The sequence below is a fragment of the Sus scrofa genome, chromosome 14 (genome assembly GCF_054392235.1).
Source record: "Sus scrofa isolate SSC_HxYL_T2T_F1_AM1 chromosome 14, Sscrofa_HxYL_maternal_Yorkshire_Landrace_v2.0, whole genome shotgun sequence".
NCBI classification, from domain to species: domain Eukaryota; kingdom Metazoa; phylum Chordata; class Mammalia; order Artiodactyla; family Suidae; genus Sus; species Sus scrofa.
Genome location: NC_139396.1, coordinates 66,025,499 through 66,052,500, shown reverse-complemented (window position 1 = coordinate 66,052,500; position 27,002 = coordinate 66,025,499). Strand labels below are relative to the sequence as shown.

Below are 27,002 nucleotides of genomic sequence, written 5' to 3'. Positions count from 1 at the left end.
TAGGGCCCACCTTCATCCTGTATTAGCTCATTTTAGCTAATTATATCTGCAAAGACCCTGTTTTCCAGTAAGACACATTCCCAGGGGTTAGGACTTCAGCATACCTCCTGGGGGGGACACAATCAACCCTAACATGTTCCAGTTTGAGGGTGAGAACACTAAGTGTCAGGTACCTAGAGGGCAGACTCAAGGTCACACAGGCAGCAAATGGCACAGCTGGGGTTCTAAGGGATTCTGTCTGAAGCATGATTCCCCACTGCCTCTTTCTCTCTGGTCAGCCCCTAGAGATCTTGGTCAAGCTCAAGAGAAGTCAGACCCCTCTCAGGTGAAATGCTCTGGGTCTCGCTAGAAGCATATTTCTAAGCTCAAAAGGGCGAGTGAATTAATCATTGCTGAGTCACAGACATCATCCATTCAACGAATATTTACTCAGTCCCTCCCCCAACAAACTGACCTCAAGAAAGCAGCCTTCTAGTTCTGAGAGCGAAAGAGACCATAAATGAAGGAAAAGATACCAGATAGAGAATGACAGAAGGGGTCAAGCGCCACATAGGAACATAAAGTAGGAACTGGGGTTAGGCAGTGTTTTGATTTTGTCACCCTTCCTAAGGTGACAGCCCCAGAGAGACCTGGGAATAGGTGACCAAGTGGCCACGCTGGGGAGAAGCACTTAAGGCTGATGGATCAGTAAGTGCAAAGGCTCTGGGGCCGGCCATGCCAGTGAGGCTGTGGCAGGGGGAATGGGATGTAGTCTTTTACTCAGGGAGTTTGGCTGTACTGCAGGATTTGAAGTGCAAGAGTAATGTGACTGGATGTGCATTTCAGCTTTTAGTTAGACTGAGGGGGTGATGCAGAAAGCATGAAATTATCTGGAGGCTGTTGCAATAACCCTGTGAAGAGGTGACAGTGGCTTGGGCTTGGGGAGTAGCTGTGGGGGTGGCAAACAAATCGTGAAGCTGCAACCAACAGCACTAGCTGTGAGTCAAAGAGAGGCGTCCAGGCGGAGCCCAAGGCTTTTTCCTGGGCTGGGGACCGAAGACGGCTGGCCCCAGCCTTCCCTGGGCTGGGGACACTGTGTGATAGAATAGGTTGGGGGGATCAGATGGGGGTCAGGGTTGACCTAGATCGTGTTAAGTTTGGGTGTTTATCATTTGGATGGTAAAGCAGAGGTGAGAAGGAGGCAGCTGGCAAGTGAGGCTGAGGGTCAGGAGGGAGTCCAGGCGGAGAGGAAGGGACCACAGGCTGACCCTGGAGTCAGGAGGAGGTGGCACTGCAGATGCCAACCAAAGGCACAGCTGGTGACAGGGGAGCAGAGTGCAACCTGGCCGCCCAGGGAGCCAGCCAAAGGCCCCTCCCAAGGAAGTGGAAATGACACTGACCCTGACCCAACTGGACGAGGTGAGCCTTGGCCTCCAGGGAATCTGTGACTGGCCAAGGGAAGGAGCAACGTGGAATTTGTTCTTGTTGTTACTGGACTGACATCCATCACTCACAGTGATCCACGCTGACCCTGACTGAAACTGGGACCAGGTCACCTTAGGTTCTGAGTCCACTTATTGATGCACATCTGGGAAGCACCTGATTGGTATCTATTCTGCGGACTGAATGTTACTTTCCTAAAACAGGGACAGGACCCCTCACTTATGGAGGTGGAGGCAAGGTGACAGACAGAACAGAGCGGGGTGAGGGGTCTTTTCCCCATTGCCAGCGTCCAGCTCATCCCCCTGATCTGATAATTCTGCAGGAAAACCACCCGTGGTTCAGGACTTCACTCTGCTGAACACTTCCCTCTCTCCCATCCTCACAACAGCTCGGTGGGGTCTCAGTCAGGCCACGCGACAGGGGAGAACCTTGAGGCTCAGAGACCCTAAGTTACCTGCCCAGGATCATGCACCTGGGAGGTGGTGGGCAGGGATTTTGAACCTGGGTCTGTCTGACCACAGAGCCAGTGTGTTCTGTTTCCCCACTGGCCTGGCCCACATGTAAATGCTGATCCATCCACCAGGGATGCTCTTCCTTCTCCCACCCTCCCGTCAGCTCCCTACTTCCAGCTCACCTTTCCAAGTTCACCTCCATTGTCACTTCTGGTCAGGCACCTGTTTCAAGTCCCAGCACTCACTGCTTCTTCCTCATGGCATCTGCCAGAGTTTCTTAAGAAATCATCGCAGTGTCTGTGTCAGTTTATGGTCTGGACCCCAGCCACCCATGGCTCTCAGGGCCAGGAGGTAGGAACCACATCTGGTTTCCTCCTGGCTGTATCCCCAGAATCTAGTGCAATACCTGGTGCGTAGTAGGTGCTCAGAATTTTTTTTTTTTTTTGAAAGAAAACATTCACTGAGTGTGTCCTGACCTTCATTTCCACAACTCCTGAAACATGTCCCCATTGCCACGCATGGCCATCTCTCCCCATCTTCAAGGGCTCATTAAACATATTTTTAGGAAAGATGAAAGGGATTGAAAAAGAGATCAACACACTCATCCTTCATCCCGCTCAGCCTCTGCCCAAATCACCTGCCTGTTCCCCTTGTCCTCCCCACCATCCAACATAGGCCACTTTCCCCTCTCAGTTTGCTGGACTTTTCTGCAAGCTTTTGTCACTGTGGGATATATCATGGGCTTAGAGCCTTAGCGTGTCCCCCTCCTAGGTCAGCCACTTGACACAGGCAGGGACTGGAACATCCTTCTCAGGGCCGCATCCTCAGAACCCAGCCTGACCCAGAGAAGCTGGTCCATGAACGCACAAGTGAGTGAGGAACCAGGCCCTTCTTGGCTGCCTCTGTGCCAGGAACCAAACTAAGCCCTCGATGGACATTGTCCTCTTAAATTATCATTAGCCATCTTGGGGGTGGGGTGGGGTTCAGCCTCCCATTTTGAAGATGAGTAAACTGAGGTTCAGAGGCAGCTGGTAACTTGTCCTGAGACGCAACTGACATCCCGCCTGAAACATCCACCTCACCCACACCCTGTGTCTTCTTCCTCCAGTGACCAGCCCAAGATCGGGCTAATGGTTTACACACGGTCTTACACACAGCCTTTCAGTGACCAAGTATCTGCTGGGCAGTGTTTACAGGAGACATCACCACCGTCCTCTAAGGGCACCTCCGAGAAGTATCTGTTTTCTTTCTTGCTTTTCTGTAAACAAAGCATCCATTGTCTCCCACTCTCTTGCATTTTTTTTTTAAAAAATTAATTGCCCTTTTTATGGTTTTGGTGTGTTTGTACTTGCGAGAACCCTGGCACCCTTAATCACAACAACAACATTCTCTATGAACAGAGAAAATTTGAACAGTCATTAAGCACCAGCGAATGTGGAGCGTATTAATGGGCAAACAGTAAGTCGGGGAAGAGGAAAATGTTTTTCTCTTGCAAAGTACATACGAAAAGTTGATCCAAACCAATGCGCTGCCATAAATCTGTTAATTTTGGCAAATTATTGGGAGGTGGCAGGGGCGGCGAGAGGGAGCGAGGCAAAAGGTTGGCCGGAAGCTGCCCACCCCCTTGGGGAGGGAGGTGCTGGGGCCCGAGGGAGCCTGCACGCAGCTCCTGGCCCAGAACTGGCTGCTCTCTGCAGGGGTGCCTCCCCTCTTGAAGCTGGTGTCTCACAGTTTCTCTAGGTAGCAGGGGACTGTGGCCTGCTAAGATGGGGCCCTGATGCTGCGATGAAGGAGAAGCAGGCTTGGGGTGGGGCGGGGGGAGGGGGCGGTGCTACAGCCCTTCCATGGGGTACCAAGTTCTTTTTCATTCCAATTGCATTTCCGTCCTCTCTGGGCCCCTGACCTGGGCTGCCTTCCCCCTCCTCCCCGCCCCCCCACCCCCCACCCCCGTTCCCCCACACCCAGCCCCAGTCTGGTTTTGGCCTGTTTCCTTTGGCGAGGACCACTTACTGCTCTTTCTGTTCTGGGACTGAATTGTGTTCCGGCTGGGGGCGGTTGGGCGCGGGCAGGGGGGATTGACAGTGGGCTGTGTGTCAGTGTGTGTGCGCTTGAGTGTGTGTAAATGCTCGCCCTGGTCTGGGTACTGGCGTGTTGGAGAGGGGGTCCAGGGGTCTGCTGGTGTCACTCAAGCCTTTTGATAACAAAGAATGATTTTTCTTCTCAGTGGAAACAAAACCCAGCCTTCCAGAGGCAGGCTGTTACCCTCTCCATCTCTCCGTCCCTCTCTGTCCCTCTCTGTCCCCACTCGCACTTTCCCTGTCCCTTTATCCTCCCTCCGTCTGTCTCCTTCAGCATATTTTCTTTCTGTATTGTCCTTTTTCCTCATCATTCTTTCGGTCTTCAGATCACCTTCGCCATTCCTGGTCTGTTTCTCATTCCCATTTCTGCCTCTCCCCATCACTCTTCCCTGCCCCCTACTCTCCGTCCTTCTCCCTTTCTTCTCTCTCTTCTCCTCCCTTGCTCCCCAAACACTCTGGAGTTTGGAGTTGCCATACTAACTGATTTCCACGTGAGCAGGAAGACACACAGACATCTCTTTCTGTGACCCAGTCTCAATTCACAGATTCCGTGGGGCACAGAGTGAAGGCACGATGCAGATCGCCAAGTCCCCTTTCTGTAGGTCCAGTAGCGGTTTGTCTATCCTGGGCGCCTTTGCTTAACCTCTTCCTTTTCCTGGCTGACTAAACCTTCCCACTCCTTGCTGGTTCCCTCCCAGGCTGGCTGGGATTTGCTCTTTGCTGCCTGCAGAGCTGGCTCCTGGGCCATGTGCTGTAGCACGAATAAGTTAATGTATTTACAATAACTACCTTCTTGGTTATGTGGAGGAAGGGGCTGCTTTGGTTAACCATTTATTACGGAGGCGGCTATTTTCAATGTGTTCCACGTGATTATCCGGCAAAGCTGCAATTTGGCACTTGTTCTGGGCTGGAAGGAATCGCTTCCCCAGAGGTGACCCTCGGCGGGAGATTGCATGTCACCGCGTGAGGAATGGCCACGGTGGCCGTGATGGGTAGGCTGTCTGCCTCCCTTGACCTCAATCGCTTTCCCTCGGCGCAGCTGCCGGGGTGGACGGGGGTTGACACAAAGTGCTTATAATTTCCGTTGGAAGGCAGTGGAATGATAATGGGGTGCTGGGCGTCCACTGGTTGGCGGAGGTGCAGACTCAGAGCTCCTGCTGGGAGTGGCCATCCTAATTGGGACAGAGCCAGGCTGTGGGTAAATCAAGAGATGCCCTGGGGGTGGGAGGGGCTGTGGATTCAGAAAGCTGGCTCTTAGGGAACTGAGACAAGCAGGCCAGGCAAGGAGCAAGTGTGTACTGAGCCCCTACTGTGTGCTCAGTGCCATGCAAGGCTCTCAGGCAAATGTCCTCCCATCCAGCTGCTGGTGGCCCCCTCAGTGTGCTGCCTGGTGGGAGAACAGAGGCAGTGAGGCCAGGTGGCCACAAACCCCAACTCTGCTCACCCTCCAGTGCTGTTGCCACTCCCTACCTAGCCCTGTGGCCCTGCTAAAGTGACTGTACCACACTCATGTCAGTTTCACTCTCCGTAAAAGGAGATAGGATCAGGGTCCTCCCCTTGGGTCATCCACTGAACCAAGACCCTAAAGTACTTATAACAGGGTCAGGCACAGAGCAAGCTCTACAGACGTGCTATTGCTGTCACCCCTGGGGCTGCTGTGGTGGTTCAAGTGTGGATTAAGCAATCTTCCACTGGATGAACAAGAAATCTGAGGTGCTGAGATATCTATGAATCTGTTGCCAGATGCAAAGCTCTCAGGAGTTTTACCAGGGATAGAAACCAGCACGTTCACATTCTAATTCACCTTCTTGGGGCATGGCCCTCCTGAGATGTTTCCCTCCATCTTTCCTTCCTTCTCCTCTTTCTTCTTCCCCTCTTCTTTCTTCCTCTTAACTGCTTATCTTCTCTTTCAAATCATGAGATGCACTGGGGACCCAACTGTGTGAAGGACACTGGAGGGAATCTGTTGATTACCTTGGAGAACAGAACAGACAGGGATGGCCACAGTCATCGCTTGGCGAGTACGTGATCGAGCAGGTGCTCGGTGCCCACCAGGCTCTGACGAGTGCCTTGAGTCCAGAAGTCTCCTTGAGTAAATAAGCTACTGGGAGCTGTGTCTTCTGGCTCCAATCCTGCCTCTACCCCATGACAGCAGAGGGACCCTGGGCAAGTCACATGCCCCCCCAGCTCCCACTCCAGACCTCAGGGTTTCCATCTGCAGAAATTTCCTCACAGGGGTTGTGAGGCTTAAGGGAGACAAGGAATGCTCTGTGGGATACAGAGGGGAATACTCTTAGCAGCTCCAGGTCTGGAAAGTTGGGCAGTGTCCTAATGTCTGGGCAGATCGCAATTGGCTGTCTCGTCTCACCTGTCCACTGGGAGACATGGAAGTCCAACTCTGAGACCCTTCCCAACCATGGGGATAGAAAGAGCAGCCCTTCTCAGAAACCCAAACTTGACCACCTCCTTCTCCTCCCTGCAAGCTTAGCTTGAATTCCCCCAGAAGCTGACTTGGATGATGCAAGAGCAAGTAGTACTAAGGGAGGGGATCCCAGGATGTTCCCATAGGGGAGTGAGGCAGGTAAAAAATCTTATAAAGCCATTTGTCACTGAGGGTGACAGGAGCTGAATCTTACAGAGAAACTCTAGAAATCATCATACAACACAACCTTCACCATCATCCCACTTGCAGAGTGAGGGAGCTGGGGTACCGATACACCCTCTCCCAAGAATGAGAGCTGCTCTAAGTTGGGGTTGGTGAATTCCCTGGCATTTGTGGCCCATCTGTGGATCCCTAGAACAATCCATAAGACCTAGAAATGTCTGAAGCAGCTGAGCACCCTGAATTGATGAGGGATGCAGGCAGGTTCTGAAAGAGACTCTACACAGGTCCCTTTGCTCATGGAACCCTCCCTAATTCTCCAGACTGTGTCAACGCCTCTTCCTGTGCTTTTGTGCACCCCTGCCTCCAGTGCCACGCTTCCTACCACTGTGGTAAACTGCCTGTTTATTTGTTCACTTGCCCCCATCCTGTGTTCCAGCTGTGAGCACCATGAGACAGGGCTATATCTCATCCAACTCTGCATTCCCAGAATAAATGTTCAACATTAAAAAAAATAAATGAGTCTGTGGAGAGCGGGGCAGGAAAAGGCCCTCAGGAGAGAGCTAATTGTGCGAGAGCAGAGCCACAAGGAGAGGTGCCAAAACCCTTGTAGGTAGCAGACATCGCCAGCTGCCAATACGAAGACACTTTTCTCTGGATCTGCCCCAGGTCTGACCCTCAACCATCCTCATCCAGCCCAATTTCAGCAACAGGAGAAGGGGAAAAGGAGCTGTGCCCTTATTAAAATCAAGGCCTTTGCTCACTGTGAATGGGAGCAGATGAATCTGAGATCATCCTTGGCAAGAAGTGCTGGGAAGAAGAATGCTCCTTTTTGGATCTCCACGGAAGAATCTCAGCATGGTCTCTGGTTTTATTTCCATCCTGTTGACACCTGGAATAATTATGAAAAGTTTGAGATCATCTATTGGGCCGTGACACCCCTAGGTGGTCCTGGGTCACGGCTGTGAGGCAGTGATGGGTAGCCCCTGCCCAGGACTCTGATGAGGTGAGTGTTTATGGTTACAGAACCTTGGCTAAGATGCCCAAAAGGTGGGAGGTGACCACTTCCTGTTTCAACACTTCCTGTGAAACAGGAAGTGGAAGACAATGTGCAGGAAATGGAGAGATACGTACCAGGAAGCCATTTTCCAGAGCAGGGGTGGCTAGTGAATTCTTAAAAGTTCTTAATATTTTCTCTCCTGAGATGTTAAGAAAGCAGGACATGTTGTCTCTTACCAGCTCTCACTTAAAACACCTTCTCATCTCTCAGTGTTGGGAGAACTTGGGAGGAAAGGAAGGAAAAGAGACAGACTGGCATGGAGGCAAAATCAAGGAGTTCAGGGGACATGCAGATCCTTTGGAGACGGGTGTTTCACAACAATCTTGCCATAGTTCCTAGCAAAACTCCCTTCCCGCCACTGTCAGAAGCCAGCAGCATGCCTACTTCACTTTAAGCAAATGTAACACACGGCTCCCCAAGTTATTCCCTTTATAAAATGAATTCCCTATGGCAATCATGGAACAGGCAAAGCAATCTAGTTTTAAAATGGATTTTATTTTCAAGCAACTTTTTCCAAAGTAACATTTGTTATTTAGCTAACAAAGATTTAATAAGACTTGTGTGCCAGACATCATTCTAAGTACCTTGCCATTTCTCATTTAATTCTCGTAACAGTCCAACAAGGCAGACACCATTTTCATCCCCATTTTACAGATCAAGGCATTGAGGCATGCATAAATAAGGCAACTTGCTCAACACTAATCAGCTAGTCTGTCTCAAAGCCAGATGCAATCCCAGGCTGCTCAGGACAGAGTCCATAGTCTTGACAGATGCATTATTTTGCCTCTATGAGTGAGGAAGGAAATTGGTTAGTACCTGGGTCTATCCAGGCTTGGAAGAACCATGCTGCTATTTGTCACCAAGTGGGTTTCCTGTGAGAATGTTCTGCACTGGGTCCTCTCTCCTTCTGGAGCTTATAATTTGGAAGACCTGGGCCTCTTGAATCTCTAGCTCCGACCTGGAATATGGTATCTTGTGTATGCTTAAGGAAGTATTTGTGGAATGAATATTGGATTGGTAAGAGAACACACACATGGATTTCTTAGCAATGATGCTAGCTGCTCAAACTGGATGCACGTAAGCAGAGAAAAGAGGGAAACTGAGGCTGTTCTTAGAAGGCTAACATCAAACTCTTTTCTAACTCTGCTAACCTTCATCTTTGCTTCTATTATCTGGGAAATTCCATATGGAGACTGCAAGCTCCTTGAGTGCAAAATCCACATCTGATTAATCCCTGGTTGTCCAATACCTGGCACAGAACTAGGTTCCTAGGAGGGACACTGTGCATACTGAATACATGAGCAATTGGCAGAATGAGTGAATGAATGAACAAATGACTGGCTAAGTGACTGAATATATATTCCCTACCCTGACAAGGACCAGCTCAGTGGCTCTTAAACTTGTACAAACGTGAAAATCTCCTGGAGAGCACCAGACTACCAGGCCCACACCAGAAGTATGTGATTCAGCAGAACTTGGGACTGGGGCGGGGGTGGGGGGTTGCTCACTGGTTCTCAATCTTGGTTACATATTGGAACTACCTGCAGGGATTAAAAAAACAAACTAAAAAAAAAAAAAAGTCAACCTCTGATTCCTGGGAGCCTTTCCCAGAAATGATAATGTAATTGATCAGTAATTGATCAGGGGTGTGGCTAGGCATCCTGAGGCATCAAGCACCTTGTTGTTGTTTTTTTATAGTTGATTTACAATGTTCTGTCAACTTCTGCTGTTTGTAATGTCTAGGAGTTCTCTTGTTTTTGTTTTTTTTTTTAACTTTTTAGGGCCACACTTGTGACATATGGAAGTTTCCAGGCTAAGGCGCCTTGATTTTTATTTTTAAAATTTTTTCTAAATACATCTTAATTTGATTGACTGATGGATTGATATTTATTTTTTATTATAGTTGATTTACAATGTTCCTTCAATATCTGTTGTATAGCAAAGTGACCCAGTCATACATATATGTACATTCTTTTTTTTTTCTCATACTATCTTCCATCTTGTTCCAACCCAAGAGATTAGACATAGTTCCCTGTGCTATACAGTATGACCCCATTGCTTATCCATTCCAAATGTAACTGCACCTTGGACTTAAAAAGTCCTCTGAATGCTTTAAAGGTATGGCGCAGTAGGAACACCTTTCTTTGTGGCTTAATGGGTCGGTTGAAGGGCTCATGTATGTCTTAGCTCACCTAGGAGCCTCCACTTCTGAGTCCCCTGGGCTCCCACCCCCAAATTCCAACACCCCTGCTATGTCCTGTGGTTGTTCTAGGCAATGGCTTCTCAAGGTTCTGCTTGCCTGAGATCTGATGTTTGTTTCCTGACACCAAGCCTCCAGCCCAGCCCTCGCCCGCCCTGTTCACTGCGGTGTCTATTAAGAGCAGATGCTAAACCATTTCCAACAGGCCTTGAAGCTAATGCACTGCAGAATGGATTCAGAAGGGCCTATTTCTTTGCACACTGAGAAAGAGAGTGAATTAATGCTCGATGAAAACCTCCCGAGAACCAGAGTCAGGGCTGGGTGGTGGGTTGGGGGGGTACTTGGTGGCTAAATCAACAGTTATAAACTTGCCCAGTCATTTTTCATTATTTGGTACACTGGAAAGATATTTTCCTTTTCAAATGCAGTTGGAAATCTGTTTGGTCAAAAGTCGGTTGCAAACCTCATCACTATTGCCCCCTGAAAACTCACAGCCTCTGTCAGGGGCTGGAAGAAAAATGGTCCAGGTCTAGCAGAAGTCGAGGTGATAGGGCCATGAAGGGGTGGAATGGGGCTGCCTTAGGCAGAGGCTGTGTGATTTTTCAATAATGTTGCCTGGGGGTCCAAACTTTTACAAGGACCTGCGTATATGGTGGTTTAAGCTATGGATTGGAAGGCAAAGTTATACAGTCCCCTCTGGTTTCGAGAAGAGAACTAATCTGAGTTCTGACTGCTCAAGCTCCAGCCTCGTAGGGACCTTTCCTTAGCTGAGGTGTGAGCAGAGCCTGAGCTAAAGCCTGCACCCCAAGGAGTAAACAGAAACCCAAGTGGGGCCCCACTCTCCTGTCACAGCTGAAGGGGACAGATTTCTCTAGGACATGCTACCAGTGGTGGTGTTTGAATGGGTGGCTCTTCCTGACAGCCACCACGAAAGGGAAAATGTTGGACAAGGCAACAGACTCCAGTCTGAGCCAGGGCTCTGCCTGCTTTGGGCTGTGTGACCTCAGACAAGTCACTGGGACTCTCTGAGCCCCATTTCCCTCTTATGCAAAAATGAGTCAGGGCTGCAGCGAGGTGTTCTTGAGAAGACGGGTCTATGGGTATCTGGCACCTGCCCCTTGACCATGAGGGATGTGTAGGAGCCTGAGCCTGAGCCAGGGCAGACAGGGGTTCAGGGTCAGGAAAAGGAGGGGAGGGGAGGAGAAAAGAGGGAGCAAGAGAGAGAATGAGTTGGGGAGAGAGAGGAAAAGATGTCTTTTAGGACCAGCATACTTGGTGCTCCAGGGGGTAAAGTTCTGAGTCATCCAGAAGGTTGGGTTCAGAGAAGATTCCAAAAGGAGGCTGCCTTCCCTATGAGCTGGGCTGGGTCAGCTTGCCCACTTGGGGGAGGAACTAGGTGCCAGGGCTCCTGAGGGTGGAAAGATGGAGACCATCTCAGAGTCCACAACTGATGGGCCCAGCTTACCTGCAGCAGTCAGTCACTGCACTGAGTTCAGGACTAAGGGATCAGGAACATGGTCTGCTTCCTATCACGGTAGACATGGCCCATACAGCACTTCTGGAAAGAGGAAACCCCTTCTTCTAGTGGACCTCGCCCTGCCCCGGAGCCTGTAGCTCTGCAAGGCCCTTAGGCAGTCAACAACTCAAATAGCCGTACTTGGCATCCCTTGCTTCCTCCATTCTTTTATTTATTCCTTTGGACAATGAATGAAATCGCCTCCGAGGTCATCTCTTGGCTTCCATGCATATCCCTCTCTAACCCTTTCCCTGCATTAATTTGCTCAGGCTGCCCTTCTTCCAAATTAAATGTCCCATTGCTGTTGAGAAGATGACCAAACAATTCTCCAAGGTTGAATATTTGCTCAACAAATAATGATTAGGCACAAAATATACGATGTTGATCTGAGTAGACAGAGTTCCTGCCCTCAGGGAGCTGGACTGAGTGTTAGAGGCCCAGCTAACGATGTGGTCGGCTCTGACCCCAGGCTCTTCCTCAGCCCAAATTTCAGGCAAAACCAAATCTCAGAAAATTATACCTCCATCCTCCCAGGTGCTCAGGCCAAGATCTTGGCCTCATCATTGACTTGCACCCCTTCTCTAGGGGCAAAGTCTTTTTGCCTCTTCTTCTAGCTCTGGGTGGTCCCAGGTACTCCTTGACTTGTGGCCACATCTCCCTGGCCTCTGCCTAGTGTCCTTGTCCTCATCTCTGTGCTTTGTGAGTCTTCTCCCCTTCTAATAAAGGCACCAGTCACCGATTTAGGGTTCACCCTAATCTAGTATGACCTCATCTTTATTATACCTACAAACCCTATTTTTGAATAAGGTCACATTCTGTGGTTTCAGGTAGACGTGGCTGTTGCTGGGATTGGACCCACTGCAGTAGGGATGCATTCTAAGAGCAAGTCAGTCAGTTCTGGATTTTATTTGCTAATGCCCTAATAATTATAATGGCCAGAGTAATATGTATAAAGCACCTACCATGTGGCTAGGCATTGCGCTAAGCATTTATATATACCTCAATTAAACTTTTAAAATAGCTCCAATAGTTGAAGCATTCATCCGATTTTGCAGATGAGAAAACTGAGGGCTGCAATGATGTGCCCAAGGTCCCCCAGCTCCTGAGTGTTTCCTGGCATCAGTCAGCACTGACTACAGGCCCTGGCATTCATGCAAAGGCCAAGCCTTACTCTCTGGAGCCTGGAAGGGGCCAGGCAGGGCTGTCACTTGTCCTGTGGCCCACTGGTCTCAGGAGCCAGGCTCTGCCTTGATAAAGGGAAGGGGACTCAATGGCATGGGCGCAGAGCCGTGGGGGGGCCTTGCCACCCGGTGGGCTGGCTGCCTGTGCCAGGCCGCCCTCCCAGGCACATCACTCCTGTCGCCGCTGCCTCGGCCAGGCGTAGGCAGCCCGCAAGTAAACAGTGTCTGAAACCTATTCTCATTAGGCTAATTTACGAATAAATTACCATATTCAATGGCCTTATTTTTACTGCTCGTTAACAGGCCCATGATAGGATGATAATTACGGGATTTTAAGTGGCTAATGGCAGCTGGGGCGTCAAAAGCAGTTTTTACGAATCTGTTTATGGCAGTGAAGGTGACAGGAGGGGAGGGACATTGAAATGTTGAAATCACACTTTGGGAAAAAAAGCTTTAATTGTCGAGTATTTATTAGAGAGGAGGGAAGGCTGTAATTTTAAAAATGAAACTCTGAAAAACAAAGGAAATTAATTAGCCTTCCCCCCCCCAGGCTGTGACCTTCAGGGAATGGGCAAGGGGCAGGCAGGATCCCACGAGAGGGGCGCTAAGTTCAGGGCTGAATCTGGGCTTTTCCTCTCTGCTTGGCCTCTGCTGCCCTTGCAGAGAAGGATCCCCAGGCCTTGGAGCATTCTGGGACGTCTGTCCCTCTCTGCCTGGGCTACAGAGACCCTGCTGATGGTGCTTCAGGGAGGGATCCATGGGAAAGGTAAGGGCTGAGCATCCTGTAAACAGTGACAGAGTTAGACCCTCATCCTTTCATCCTGATCATCACCAGCATCTTCAGCATCAGATCTGGTCTATTCCAGTTCCCCTGCTAAAATTTCCACACATTCCTTGTTTCATCCGACCCTTGCAATGATGTTGAGAGCTAACAGTTATCCCTACCCTCCAATGAGGGCTCCCTGTATGCTTTCTGTGTAATACCTCCCTTAAATGTGGCAACAGATAACCATGGGATTGGTACTATTATCATCCCAGTTCTATAAAGGAGGGAACCAAGGCACAAAGAGGGCAAAGTCACACAGCCAAGGCTCAGCTCTGCATTCTCCTAGCATGCCCAGGTCCTGCTTCTTTTATCACCTCCCTCTGTTAAATCTGCAGCATGCCAAGGGCTGGGCTTTAGGGGCCCATGTTACAGAAGAAGAAATGGAAGCTCAGAGAGGGTTGAGCCACCTGCCAGAGGTCACAGAGCCTGAGTTTCAAGGTAGATCGCTCTGAGTCCTAACTGGCAGCTGACTGGCCCTGACATGGGACTCCTGAGGGTGGAGATGGGTAGGGGAAAGGCAGCCCAGAAGAGGATTCTAGACTCCTTAGCCTGTGTCCAGGAGGAGCTATTTAGAGGTCACTTCCCCCGCTCTGCGGGTGCCTCTGCTGGACCCCTCCCTCTCCTGCCCACCTGCCGACCTCCTCCTGACCAGCCCTGGCTCCTCATCCGCTGCCACTGGCCGATCCATCTTGCTCCTCCGCTTTAGTATGCAGCCCTCGGAAAACAAACACGCAGCAGCCTGACAGTGGGAATAAATATCGCGGCGATGTTGATTAGCATTTGATCCCAGCTGGGGCTCTGGAAGCTAAAGTACTGGAATGTCTTGGCAGTTTTTTAATGCTGAATAATTTGATTAGATCAGTGACTGAGCCTGCTGCTCCTGGTGAGATAAACCCTCCCCACATTACAGGGGAGAGAGCGGGTAAGGGGGACGGACAGAGCGCATCCCAGACGCGCGCCCCCCCCCCCCCCTTGCTCCTCCACCCTCTGCTTCCGGCTCTGCCTCTCTCCTCATCTCTTGCTCTGTCTCTCCTTTCTTTCTCTCCCTCTCCTTGCCTCTCCTCCCTCTTCCTCCTCTCTCTCCTTCTTTCCCTTCATCCCTCCAACTCTCCCCCTCCCCTCGCCCCACCCCCACCCCACCTCCTCCTTTTATGAAGCCTTAAATACATCATTTAATCAACTCCACAATTTCAATTTCACACAGTTGTCAGCTTGAATGTCTGACGAGGTGGTGAAGACTCCACAGATTGCGGGCAGGGGTGACAGGGCCACCAGACCTTCCCCCACAACTCCCCTCCTTCAAAGAGCGCCCAGCCTCAGCCCCACCCCCACCCACCCCTCCTCAGCCAGCCTGGGAGGGATTCCAGAGGGTTCTGTTTCCTCATGGCAACTGTCAGTCAGTCGTGTAGATGTATCTCTTGTCATCAGTGTGAAATTACCAGAGTGGCCTCATTATCCGCTTACCCCAAATTTGGAGGCAATATTTCCGTTTGAAGGATAATAATCTCCATTTAAAACAAAAATAACATCTCCTCAGGTAGAGGAGGAGTCGGGAAGGAAGATGACAGTTGGGGACAATGCAAGATGAAATGACTTATCCCGGTTTTTCTATAGAGACTTACGTAGGCAGAGTCCTTTGCTGACCTGACCTCAAGCAGAGCCCACCTTCCCCGAAAACAACTTCTTCCCAGCCCCCTGCGACTTTAAAATACCCATCCCTCCCGCCATCCCCACCCCTTCATCTCATCTGAAGCACACCAGAGGCATTGCTGCTATAACCAAAAAATAATGGGACAAAACGGGCAGGAAGGAGTGGGTAAGGCTTAGTTCCTATGTAGATTCAATTACCAGCACTTCAGCCAGGCCTGAGTAGGGTGTTGCCTGCACCCCATTAGTGACTGGGGAATGTTGTCTGTTCTCACCGGTGGCATTGCAAAGCCCTCTGACCTCCCTCTCCATCCGCCCCTGTCATCTCATCACCGGAGAGTCGTCCTGGCTTTATTTGCTTTTCTCAAATGGATCCAGAAATGGCTGGGGGAGGCACTTCCCAATAATTGAGTGCTGGCTTTGTCGGGAAATGCCACACTCAGGCCTCCGAGTGTCCTCAGGCTGCTGTGGGTGGAATGAAGCTGAGCTGACTGTGTGGTGGGTGGGGGGAAAGAAAGAGAGAGAGGGAGGAACAGGAGTTGGACGCATTGAAATCAATCCAGGAGTAGGTTTTCTTATTGCTGTGTGACCTTAAGTAAATCTATAGCCTCTCTGAGCCTAGATCTCCTCATTTGCAGAACAAGGACAATGAGAAAAGTTACTCCATCCAGATCAGTAAAATGAGATGCAGCTGGGGACCCCCCATCATGCCCCTTTCCACCCTGCTGTGAGCTTAGTATAATCACTTGGCCCTGGCTGTTTACTGACCCATGGGGGGAAACCCTGACCACCTTCCTGCTGTGTGAGCTTGGTCCTGCCTCTTCATCTCTCCAGGCCTCGATTTTCCCATCAGCAAGTGCTGTGAAATGGGACTATTTGTGCCTACTTGCAGGGTACAGGTGAGGCTTGAATCAAACGTGGCTGGGACTTCTGGCTCTGTGCTACCCATCCCCACTGCCTACTCCAATTTTTCCCTAGAGGCATTGAAACAGCTCTTTGGGCTAGCCTCTGCTAATTTGGCTTTCCAACTAGCTCGCCTGCTAAAAGTAAAGTGGATTTCACATCTGCAAGTTGAAGTGTAGTCTCCTTGAATCTGGCTTCACTGCAACTTGAGTCTGTGTCCTGGTGCCCATGGCATAGTGCCAGGCGCATAGTAGGAACTCAACTGGATGGATGGATGGATGGATGGATGGATGGATGGATGGAAACCCCGCCATCTGTAAGCCTTGTCTTGTTTTCTGTAGGACCCAGCTCGCCTTCCCCCAGTGGCACTCTAAAGTTCCAGAACACAAGCCTACAAGAAACTGGGAATAAAGGGGTTTGATCTGCACGCCGCAAACACCTCTTGCAAAAAGAGGAATAAAAAAAAAATGCCAGTTCCTTCTTTGGGGGAAGAGAAGGCGTCAAGACATGTTAAATGGTTAGGAAGAAGGCGGCTGCTTGTTTTCCTTCTGCCTTTTGCAGGCTGGAGGGGAGGCGGCGGGGTGGGGGGAGGTTCATTATTTTTCTGTGCTGCTCTGAAGGCAGGTGAACGGGAAAGGCAAACTGCAGCCTGGCACCGTGTTTGGTGGCTTTGAAAAATGTAGCGCTCTCAAGGCAAGGGAAGGGTTTGATGCAATTTAAAAAAGACAGACTCCCACACCTTTCAGATCCATATGTTTCCATTCAGATCTAGCTCCTCTCCGAAGCGGTGCTACTGCAGGCTTTGCAGCCTCACCCGGCTCTGTGGATAATGGGAGGACCCGAGGCTCTCCGAGCAGGAGGCAGACTGGCTGAGCAACCACACGGGTGGCTTTGAGGTGCCAGCAGCAGACTCCAGGCTGGGCTGTGGAAGCAAAGTGGTGACACTGTGTCATGTAGTACCCAGCAAGTGTGTGCAGTCAGGTTGCTGCTGTCTGGACAAAGGTAAGAAGCTGGAAAAAAAATTTTTTTAAGTAAATCAGATGGTATATGTATATGGATTAGAGTGAAAGGGGTCTGGAGCCATGACTGCCACCTATCCCTTCCGTCTGTAATGGGCTCAGCCTGCCACCACCAGTGGTATTTGTTTTCTGTCCCAAGTGGAATTCCCTGTATAATACACATGTGTGTCCAAAAAAAAAAAAAAAAAAAAGTTCCAAAACCAACTGAGTTTTTCAAACACCCGTTCTTCTAACCTCCCTCCCTTCCTCCCTTCCATCTTTCCATCCGTGTTCCATTTTTCACTTTCTTCTTCCTGTTTCTTCCTCCCGCCCCTTCCACTTCTCCAACCAGTAACTTGTAAACACCCAGGAACCACGCAGTTAAGACCATGTCCCTGCCTGTACAGAGCTTACCTTCTACAGAGAAGGTATGAAACCAGCAAACACATGAACAAGCAAGCCAAATACTATGAAGGAAAAAACCCAAGGTGATGGAACAAAGTGTGATGGGTAGAGGCACGGAAGACCACTTTAGGGGAGGTCTGGTAAGGCCCCTAAGCAGTGGAGACATTTCTACTACCTCCTGCATGGTGAGGTGGAAGGAGCCTTGTTTTAGTAAGTGTGAGCAGGTTTAGTAATAGACTGCAGGACTTGTCAGAGCCTTAATCATGCCTTGTGTTTTGAGTAAGGGGGAAATCGTGGTGTCTTCAGAAGCCCTGTGCTAAGGAGGGACAGGTCTGCTATGGGATGCATGTGGGGATGTGCCAGACTGGGACTATTCCTCTTCAGTAGCCTGTTCCTCATATCATCCCCAACTCTGACCTGCAGTCCAGCACTAGCCACCCTCTCTGTTTGCTTCTCTTGGGGCCATTCTCATGCTCTGTGCTGACCCTCTGTGTCTCAGTTCCCATGATGCCCTAAGGCTGGAACCCTCATGCCCATTCTACTAAGACAACCGAGGTGCCCTGAATTGTGGACAGCCTGAAAAGGAGTCCCATTTCTCTCCTCCAGCTACATGCTTGCCCAGCCTCAGCCTGTGCCCTGCTCGCCTGCTCAGTATGCTCCACCCCTGCTCTTCTCCTTCCCTTTCCAGAAACAGGACAAACCCATTATCACCTCTGAGCCTTTTGCCTCTGCCACTCTCCCGGCCTGAAATGTGCTCCCCAAGCTGAAACTGAAATGGCTGTTCTCACCCCCTGGGTGCATCTTAGAACCTTCTGGAGAGTTTTTAAAATGCTGATGCCCAGGCTCTGCCCCAGAGGGATTACATCGGACCCCCTGGGGTGGAGCCTGTGCACAAGCACTTCTAAGCTCCCTGGTTGATACCAGTGTGTCTCCAGGATGCAGAATGTCAGTTCTCCATCCCCTTCTGGGGCCCTGCCATTTATCACAGTTTCATCTCGGATGTGAAGGCCTCAGACAGACCCATGTCTAAAGCTGTGCCCCCCACCCACAGTCATTTTCCATCCCCTTGCTGGGTTTCTGTTTTTCTGAGCACTTTTCACTATTGGCAATTTCTTTGCCTGGTCATTTGTGTAGACAGTGAACATCCATTCGTTATCCGACTCCCCCAAATAGGACATGAGCTCCTGGGGAGCAATTGTTGATTCAACTTTTCATTCCCTGCCCCTGGAAGCGATGTCCAATTGGCACAGGATGGGGCACCCTGAAGCTTATGCTGACCTAAAGAATGTTCAGAGAGGTGAAGCTACTTTCCTAAGATGACCCAGCTAGGACTGGGACTCATGCCAGGAAACTCGTACCACCCCCCAGCCATCCCAGGCACTACACACCACACTTGATCCATGTTCCTTGGTCCACAGATGGAGACACCGAAGTCTAGAGCAGGAACACACCCCCAATCCCCCTGCAAGGTCTCAGGTGCCCTTTGGGACTGACCTCCTGCCCCTCATCCCAGCACAGCCATCAGCACAAGCCCAGTGAGCACTGCTCGTTTGGTTGCTTGAACTGACCAGCCTGTATGTCCGACAAGGGAAGATCTGGCAACACCCCTTTAATTGCCAGGAGACCCCTGGGCTGGGTTGGGGGATGAGACACTGCAGGGGCTTGCCTCAGTTGGCACAAGCTCCTTCTGTTTGCCTCCCAGGCCCCAAAACAGTATCAGAATTGGGGGGGGGGAGGAAAGCACTCCATATCAATTCATATCTCCTTCTTTCTCTACTCAATCCTCTCCCAACCCATAGGATTCTGGAGGATGTCGGGTTGGTTTTTCTCTAATGGTAGTAGACTCAGGTGGACCTGTGAGAGAAGAAGGTTTGGGGCTGAGAGGCAGGAAACCTCCCTCCGGTGCCGGGGACCTGGGGGTTGGCTTTCTTCTCTTGCAAAATGGGGATCATGCCTCTTGCACTCAGAACTTTACCTTCGCCTAGTCTTTGACTAATGATGTTACTTATAAGGGATGGGTTGGTAAATAAAACGAACATGAATATGCGCAACACAGATGTGGCCACAAGGATGTTCCACATACCATTATTTACATTAAGAGAAAGCAACTGGAAACAACCTAGTTGTCCAACACTAGGGGATTGGTCAGATAAAATATACATATGAATGGCAAAGCCCAAGGCCCTTTAAAGACTGGCTATAGAAAAGTGCTGAATGACATGGGTAGACTTTCTTCCTGCTTTGTATCATAATTTTTGAAAGAGCTGGTTGTGAGTCATGAAAACTTTTTCTTTTTCAAACCTACTACACAGCCACCAAAAGAGAAACCTCATGGGATATACATTGAACGATTAACCTTGGATATGTTAGCGGTGGGAATTATAGATCATATTGATGCCTGCTTCCCTGCCTGTATTTTCTATAGTGTGTATGCTTTACTTTTGTAATAAAATAACACAAAAAGAAAGTTCCATACCATTCTCATCTCACCATATTGCTTTGATTTTGAGAATCAACTGAAAGAGATTGTATAAAAATATTGACATGAGACATAACCACATGCCTGGAAATGATACTGCTTATGGATTTGAATATATCTCTATATATTAGAATATTCTAATCTTGAGAAAATTGTTCAGTTCAGGGGGAATTTCTAAGTGGTGAACTCGTACTCATCTCACAAGGCCCAGCTCACATTGCCCTTCTTCAGGGAAGTCTCTTTACCCAGCATGCCTGGAGAGAAGGCAGTAAGCTCCTCTATTTTCCCAGAACATCAGTCCATTCCTAAAGTGGAACACTCATCTGTTTATTTCTCTGCTTACTCCTTCAGACTTGGTACTCTTTAAGGGCTGGGGCTATGATGTTTACCACTGAATCCCTAGCTCATTACAGAGCAGTGGTACATAGTAGGTGCTTAAGAGTTGCTTGTTGAAAAGCTAGATGAATGAATGACATTCATGCCAGATTCCATTACTCAAGTGAGGGCTTCTAAAAGTATGTGTGTAATCCTGAGCTATAAACTGAATCGTATTTTTAAATGCATTGGAGGACTTGCTATTTAAAGGATCTCTGATGTAAAGCCTTTTTATAAAATGAAGACATCTTGAGTAATGTGAATAATTGCTCCTTGACATATCTGTTTATAAGTTGAGATTTTTTAAGGATCAGGATAATGCATTTAAAAATTTTTTCATTTGACAAATATTTGCAAAGTGCATGCTCTATGCCAGCCTACATGTTGGATATGGGCATGAAGGCAGAGCAGTCCCAACCCATAAAGCCCTGGCTATACTCACTGTAAATGTTGTCTCAGGGGCCTAGGGACTCTCATCAATCTCTAAGTTGAATTCTGCCTTTCTCATGTTCCACCTGTGTGTCCCTCAGCTACTTGCTTAACCTCTCTGAACCTCAGCTGCCACGGATATAAGCCGAGAGTAATAACAGTACCCAATTCCCAACAGTCATGAAGATAAAATCAGACAGTACATATAAAGTGCTTGGAAAATTGCCTGGCAGGATATATATTTGCTGCTATCATTAGAAGGCAGGATGGAAAAACATCTACATGAACCTATCTATGAAACGGAAACAGACTCACAGCCATAGAGAACAGACTTGTGGTTGCCAAGGGGGCGGGGAGTGAGGGAGATATAGATTGGGAGTTTGGGATTAGTAGATGCAAACTATTACATATAGAATGGATAAACAGCAAGATCCTACTGTATAGCACAGGGAACTATATTCAGTATCTTGGGCTAAACCATAATGGAAAAGAACAAGAAAAAGAATGTATATATGTGTATAACTGAGTCATTTTGTTGTAGAGCAGAAATTAACACAACACTGAAAATCAGCTATACTTCAATTAAAAAATAAGTTTTTAAAAAAGGAAAAAATGCCCATGTGAGGTGCACATCACGAGAAATTCTTGGTTGCTAGAATCTCCTAGATTTGTGTGGTTTTGCTTTTTCATAACAGCTAGTTATGCCTCAAAAACATGTTTCTCGGTTTCTCCATCTGCAAAATGAGGTGAAAGGAAGATAGTTGGATAGTTTAAAAAAAAAAATGCCATGCTAAGTGATTCAGAGATAATTTAACTAATAACCATCTTCCTTTATGTTTTAGGACTGAAGATGATTGAGTTATGCCTGTTCCCATCCTTGCCTTAACCCCCTACTCCCTGCTCATGAAGAGGATTCCAGCTTGGGAGGGTGATGGTCCTCTCCCACCCCAGGAGCACGTTCTGGCAGAGCTTCTCCAGATGTGCTCAGCTCTGAGACCAAGTCTTGTGGACACCTGTGCCAATGGCCTCCCATGTGCATGGGTTGGGCACACAGGGGAAGGAGACAGCTCACTGGCACTAGTCCTTGTCAGGACAAGGGGCCCTTGTTTTAGACAGGATGCCAGTGTTAGATAAAGGTAATCATTTTTGTCCCCATTCTGCAGATGGGGGAGACTGAAGTCTTATAGCTGTTGAAAAGATGTAAAGCTGCATGGATCTGCGAGGGAGAAAATTCCAGTTTGGAAAATAGCTTTGATGGCGGCTGTCTTTCTTTTCAAAACCTGCCTTTGAGAAAGTTCCGTTATGGGCCACTGTGAAGCCTTTTCCTGTGCTGTCCTCCCGAGAGCAGAGCATTGGACTGGGGTTTGCAGATAGGATGGGGGTGTTAGGGAGCTGGAGGTGGGATGCAGGCTGTTTCCCAAACAGCCCTGCTGTGCACTGCCAATGGGAAAATGTAGCCTGTCCAGGTCCTGGGCTGCTAGTGGACCCTGTAAGATAGAGGCCCCCCAAGGTCACTTAGTCCAGCTCCCCCCTTCCTGTCCCATTTTACAGATGATGGAAGAGATTTCCTGGGGCTATCCGTCAGTGAGATTAGGCACCCAGAACTCACACCTCACCACCTCTTCTTGCATCTTCACAATGACACCACATGTGGGGTATATTTAGGCCCTGTTCATGTATTTATTCCATAAACACAGAGAGAATATTTATCATTTGCCAGTTCTTGTGCTTTCCAGACATAATTTCATTTCATCCTGGTCAGGCCAATCCTGCAAAGGAGGTACTATTACTACCCCCATTTCATAGATGCATTAACAGAGGCTTAAAGAGTTAAGTCCTTAGTCAAGGTCATACAAGGTGAGCCACAAGCCGCTGGGCCCCTGGGTCTCCCAACTAACCACAACGCTATGCCATGGTTCTCATGAGCAGGAAGAAACTTATTCCATTTTGACTTTGCTTTCATTTCCTTCTGACTTCATCAAGGAGAAAGTCTCAACTTGATGTCACTCTGTCTTTAACACCTCTCCAATGCTTGCTAATATTTTTTAACAAAGAGAGAGCGAGCCTGGGGCTGAGTGCCTTCCCTGCAACTGTGTTTAACAGGAAGCGTTATTAAGGTGCTTACGTCTGGGACTAAATTTGCGAAATGCTACCCTTTGTAGAAACAGATTCCAAGGGATTCAGACTTGCTCAAGACCTCAGAAAAGGCGGGTCACTTCTCAAGAATTGAAACAAAACAAAACAAAACAAAACAAAAACCCCTGGTCTTTTGACCTCCTGCCATCTTGAGCTTCATTCAATCCAGTTCAGTTCAAAAAACGATTTGACAAACAGCTTGAGAACAGCAAGCCGAGAGCCATAACGACGTGTGAACACGGTGAGAATCCTAAACGTTACACAAATGGAATGTATCACGGTTTCATTTTATTTTTATTGGGGGAATGATTCCTTTTGCGCTCCTTCTTTTTCCTCAGACACTCGATGCCGAAAGGGTTACAGTCCCAAGAAAAGCTTTTTCGTAAGCACAAAGAACTAATATTAGCAGATTGGGGTTTCTGTAAATATTCATTGTAATCTGTGACTTGGTGAGCATCGAATTCCACCCTCCCGAAAGCTGCACATTTATAACTTGTGAATTCATAAATATTTACGAATTCACACAATCATCACTGACAAATGATTTCATCTGACAGCTCCACACAGGCTCTGCCCGGTTTCGTGAAATTCTGATCAAATCTCGCGTAAACTTCCCGGGTGACAAGCAGAGACGGAGCACGGTGAAAATCGCAACCAGATCCTACGGATTCGAATGGGTCAGTAACTGATATTTACAACCACCACCACCACCACCACCTGGGCGAGAGAGAGTTTGTTGTGTGATGGGCCGCCAGATGTTCTCAACAACTGTACATATATTTATAGCAATGCATCTTTGAAGGTGTCAAAAACGGGACCTTGTCAGGAGGGATACGAGGATGTGTCATGGAAAAAAACCACCCTGGGAGCCAGACAGACTGGGTTTGAATGCAGGGTCAGCTATTGGGATCTGTATGATCTCTAACAGGTTTGTAATCTTTGCTGAGCTTAATTTCTTCGCTTTGGATCCGGGATAATAAAAGCAGCAACACAACAGGGCTGTTGTAATCCTCATAGACAATGCTGATGAAGCCCTTGGTCCAGAGTCTGCCACAGAGCGGAGGATGCAATAAATCCTGGTTTTATTATTACGGTTGCACAAATTAGTCGTTCGAATAATTGTGGTTTCTGGCATGACCACATTATTGCGATTTTTTTTTTTAATGCATACAGAGGTATTCCTGCTTCAAAAATATTTTCCTACATTGTCGTTACCTAAAGACACTTGACAGGGACACTTCTGTGTGTGGTTTTAATTTATGAGCAGCACCCCTCCTCCAGAAAGAAATCATGTGGCTGTCATACACGGACTGCAAGGCACACTAAGTATCCATGTACCCATTGGAGTTTTTCTTCCATCCACCCTCTGGTGCAAGAACAAGAAATAATTTCCTCCCCACCCCGACCCTGATTCACAGATCGAATGTCATCCTGGTAAATATGAGTTTATCTGCAGATGAGTGGGAATAAATCCCTGCTATCATTCCACGGGGCTGAGTCAGGATGCTTCCAGCCGTGTATGGATGAGAAAATCCAACTTTGGTGATGGGAGCTGGGCCTGCTTTCTGTTCCATCTTACACAGTCTAATCTATTAAACAGTGATTACAGGTTTCACTGACTCAGTGACGGGCACAGGGTTCCTGCAGGGGCAGTTATAGAGGCTGAATCAGTCCTTGTTAGTCCCTGGCTTAAAACTCCCTGCTAGCTTCCCATAGCACCCCACCAAGCCTTGCTTCTTCTGCACTGCCCTCCAGCCTCCCTGGACGCCTTCTAGTCCTTGAACAAAGCCAGGCCCAGTTCCCACCCCAGGGCTCTTGCGCTTGCTGGAATGCCCTTCCTTCCGTCTTCAGGGACCTACCCTCTTCTTGTCACCTAGGTCTCTGGTGAGCTGCCGCTTCCTTGGGGGGGGTCCTTCCTGAACCCCCCCCCTTGAAGAATCACCATTCTTCATCAACCCACCTTGCTTTTATTACCCCCACGTGGTTTTCTTCATAGTACTTTTTAATTGAAACTATCTGATTCCTTTTCTTTTTCATCCTCCCTCCACTCACTGTGAGGTCCACCAGGGAAGATTCTTGTCTGTTACCCAGACCTGCATCCCTCCGACCCAGGGTAGCATCTGCCTACATTAGGCACAAACTAAATATTTGTTTGGCTGAACAAGGAGATGAATGTAACTACAAATAGGACAGGCACGGGATTCAAGGAGATGACAGGTGAACTTTGGCTCAACCACATGCTAGTTTTATGATCTTGGATGAGCCTCAATTTCTCCTTCTGTAAAATGGGCATAGTAATTGGACCTCTGTCACAGCATGGTGGGACTTTCAAGGCCCCAGACACATAAAGGGCCTAAAGGGTCTAGCGCTTCCTGTGGGGAAGATTCATATGGTTGATCACTAGTGGTTAAAATGAATATTATGTAATTGATGGAGTACTGGGCCTTGGAGCAGTGGGGACTTAAAGACTGCTTTTGTTTTAGCCCCTCTGACCCTTCCTTCCATTCAAGGCTTCCAGGACTTTCCAAGTGTGTTTCTGGGGAAACAGATATTCTTTGCTTGTTTGGTTTTTGTGGGGTTTTTTGTTTTTTGTTTCTTTGTTTGTTTTAGCAGCTCGATGTGGGATCTCAGTTCACAGACCAGGGAGACTGAATCTGGGCCGTAGTGGTGAAGGCGCCAAATCCTAACCACTAGATCACCAGGGAAATTCTGACCCCTACCTATTTTGAGAAAACACGCCTGTACCTTAATTGCAGTAGTAGGGCTCCCACAGATAGAGAAAAAGGGCAGAGATGGTGACGAGACTGAAGACAACATCCCTCAGGAAAAACGGACAGCTGAGTTGAAGTTTTGCAAAGTGAACTTTTCCAGCTGCAAAGTCTCCGCCCCAGGGTGTGTTTAGCCCTGTGTTTAAGCACACGTGTGTGTGGGCATGTATACATGCTTGCACACACACTCACAATTTTTCAAAGTTGTTTTCGGCAGAAATTAAGGGGCGGGGGGAAGATTGGTTCCTTCCTAAACTTTCGCAATTTCAACATCTGCCTGTTTGGGTAAATTTGACAAGGATTATCTCTTTTGTCTTCTCTCTCCTTTATTATCTTTTTTTCCTCCCGAACCCAGAAATTCTGTGAGAAGTGTTTTTAGGAGTGCTTGCTGACAAGTGTACACATGCCGTCCGCAGCCAGGGAGCAAGCGACTCAGTCGCTAACTTGCGAGACAGGAGCTAGATTACAATCATAAATAAATGATTTGCTGTCTCCTCGCATTCAGACTTGTAGCTTTTAAAGTGTGCCTGTCATCGCGGAATCAGATTTAGTCAAATGCTGTGTAACTACAAAATTATCCTATCCTTACCTTTTTATTCTCCCTATAATGGACAGTTAAATTGGATTTTCAAATTTGAAGTGCATATGTTTTTCAAATCCCCAGAGGCTGTCTATTTTTTCATTTCTAAAGCAACTCACTAATGTTTATCATTACCACACAGAAATATTACAATTCTTAAGGGGCGCCTTACAAAATCAGCGCAGGAGAAATGGGCTTTATCGTCTCAAAATGAAACCAATTTCTCAGCTGATTTGCAATTTATTTACATGTTAGCATTTGATTTCCGGCTGATTTATAACCCCACACGGCTCTATCTTGGGGTATATTTAGAAAGCAGACAACGGTGGTTGGGGGAGGCTGAGGAGCTCTGTGTGACATGAGATGTCTCCTACCCCCTCAGGGAGTCGCCGATGCCAGTCCTGAGTCTCTTGTTTGAGTTCCACCTTCAGCTAATTCAATGCCCCAGCGAGTACAAATACACAGGGTGCTAGGCTCAGCCACTGCTTGGAGATGAGATGCCAAAGGACAGACTTTCCAAAGGAATACATTACCTCCTCTGCAGTGAGCAGGGCTCCAGGTGGAAGAGAGGGAGAAGATGGCTGGGATGCAGCAGGTTTGCATCCCAAGGCTCATTCACAAAGCTCTAATGGCTAATATGGTACCCAGATTGGAGAAGTATTGGAATGGACAATGGGGAATTTACTATAGTTTATTGCTTCATCTGGCTGACCATCTGTCCATTGATTCATTCTTCCATTCATCCTTCCAGCTAACCCTTCATCCTTCTAACCACTCACACATCCACCATTCCTCCACAATTCTCAGCCTCAATCCACCCCTTCATTCATCCATCCATCTACCCACTCACCCACCCATCCACCTACCAGTCCATTCATCATCCCTCCCTCCATCAATTTGTTCACCCATCTACCCATCTATCCAACCACTCATTACCCATCCATG

At 48.4% G+C, this 27,002-nt stretch overlaps 1 protein-coding gene and 1 long non-coding RNA gene across 7 annotated transcripts in view; one reads left to right on the top strand and one right to left on the bottom strand.

Moving 5' to 3' along the window:
• The window catches only part of LOC146396626 (uncharacterized), a 27,651-nt gene extending 1,511 nt beyond the window's left edge, over nt 1-26,140 (top strand). Inside the window, exons 2-4 of the long non-coding RNA XR_014827720.1 lie at nt 16,654-16,889; nt 21,416-22,950; nt 23,267-26,140. This is a non-coding gene — a long non-coding RNA (uncharacterized LOC146396626). The remainder of the gene's footprint in view (nt 1-16,653; nt 16,890-21,415; nt 22,951-23,266) is intronic.
• Nucleotides 1-27,002, bottom strand: part of LOC146396625 (uncharacterized) — a 506,518-nt gene that overhangs the window by 98,995 nt on the left and 380,521 nt on the right. For 2 of the 6 annotated variants that reach the window (XR_014827716.1, XR_014827719.1), the window contains 2 exons: nt 7,319-7,446; nt 5,757-5,926 (listed from right to left, as the gene is read on the bottom strand). The exons of 1 other annotated variant lie outside the window; for it this stretch is intronic. The gene's annotated coding sequence lies outside the window, so the exon portion shown is untranslated. Of the gene's footprint in view, nt 7,447-16,626; nt 16,810-27,002 lie in introns of those variants that run through there. 3 more of the 6 variants (XM_084996793.1, XM_084996792.1, XM_084996794.1) reach the window with 3 other exon arrangements.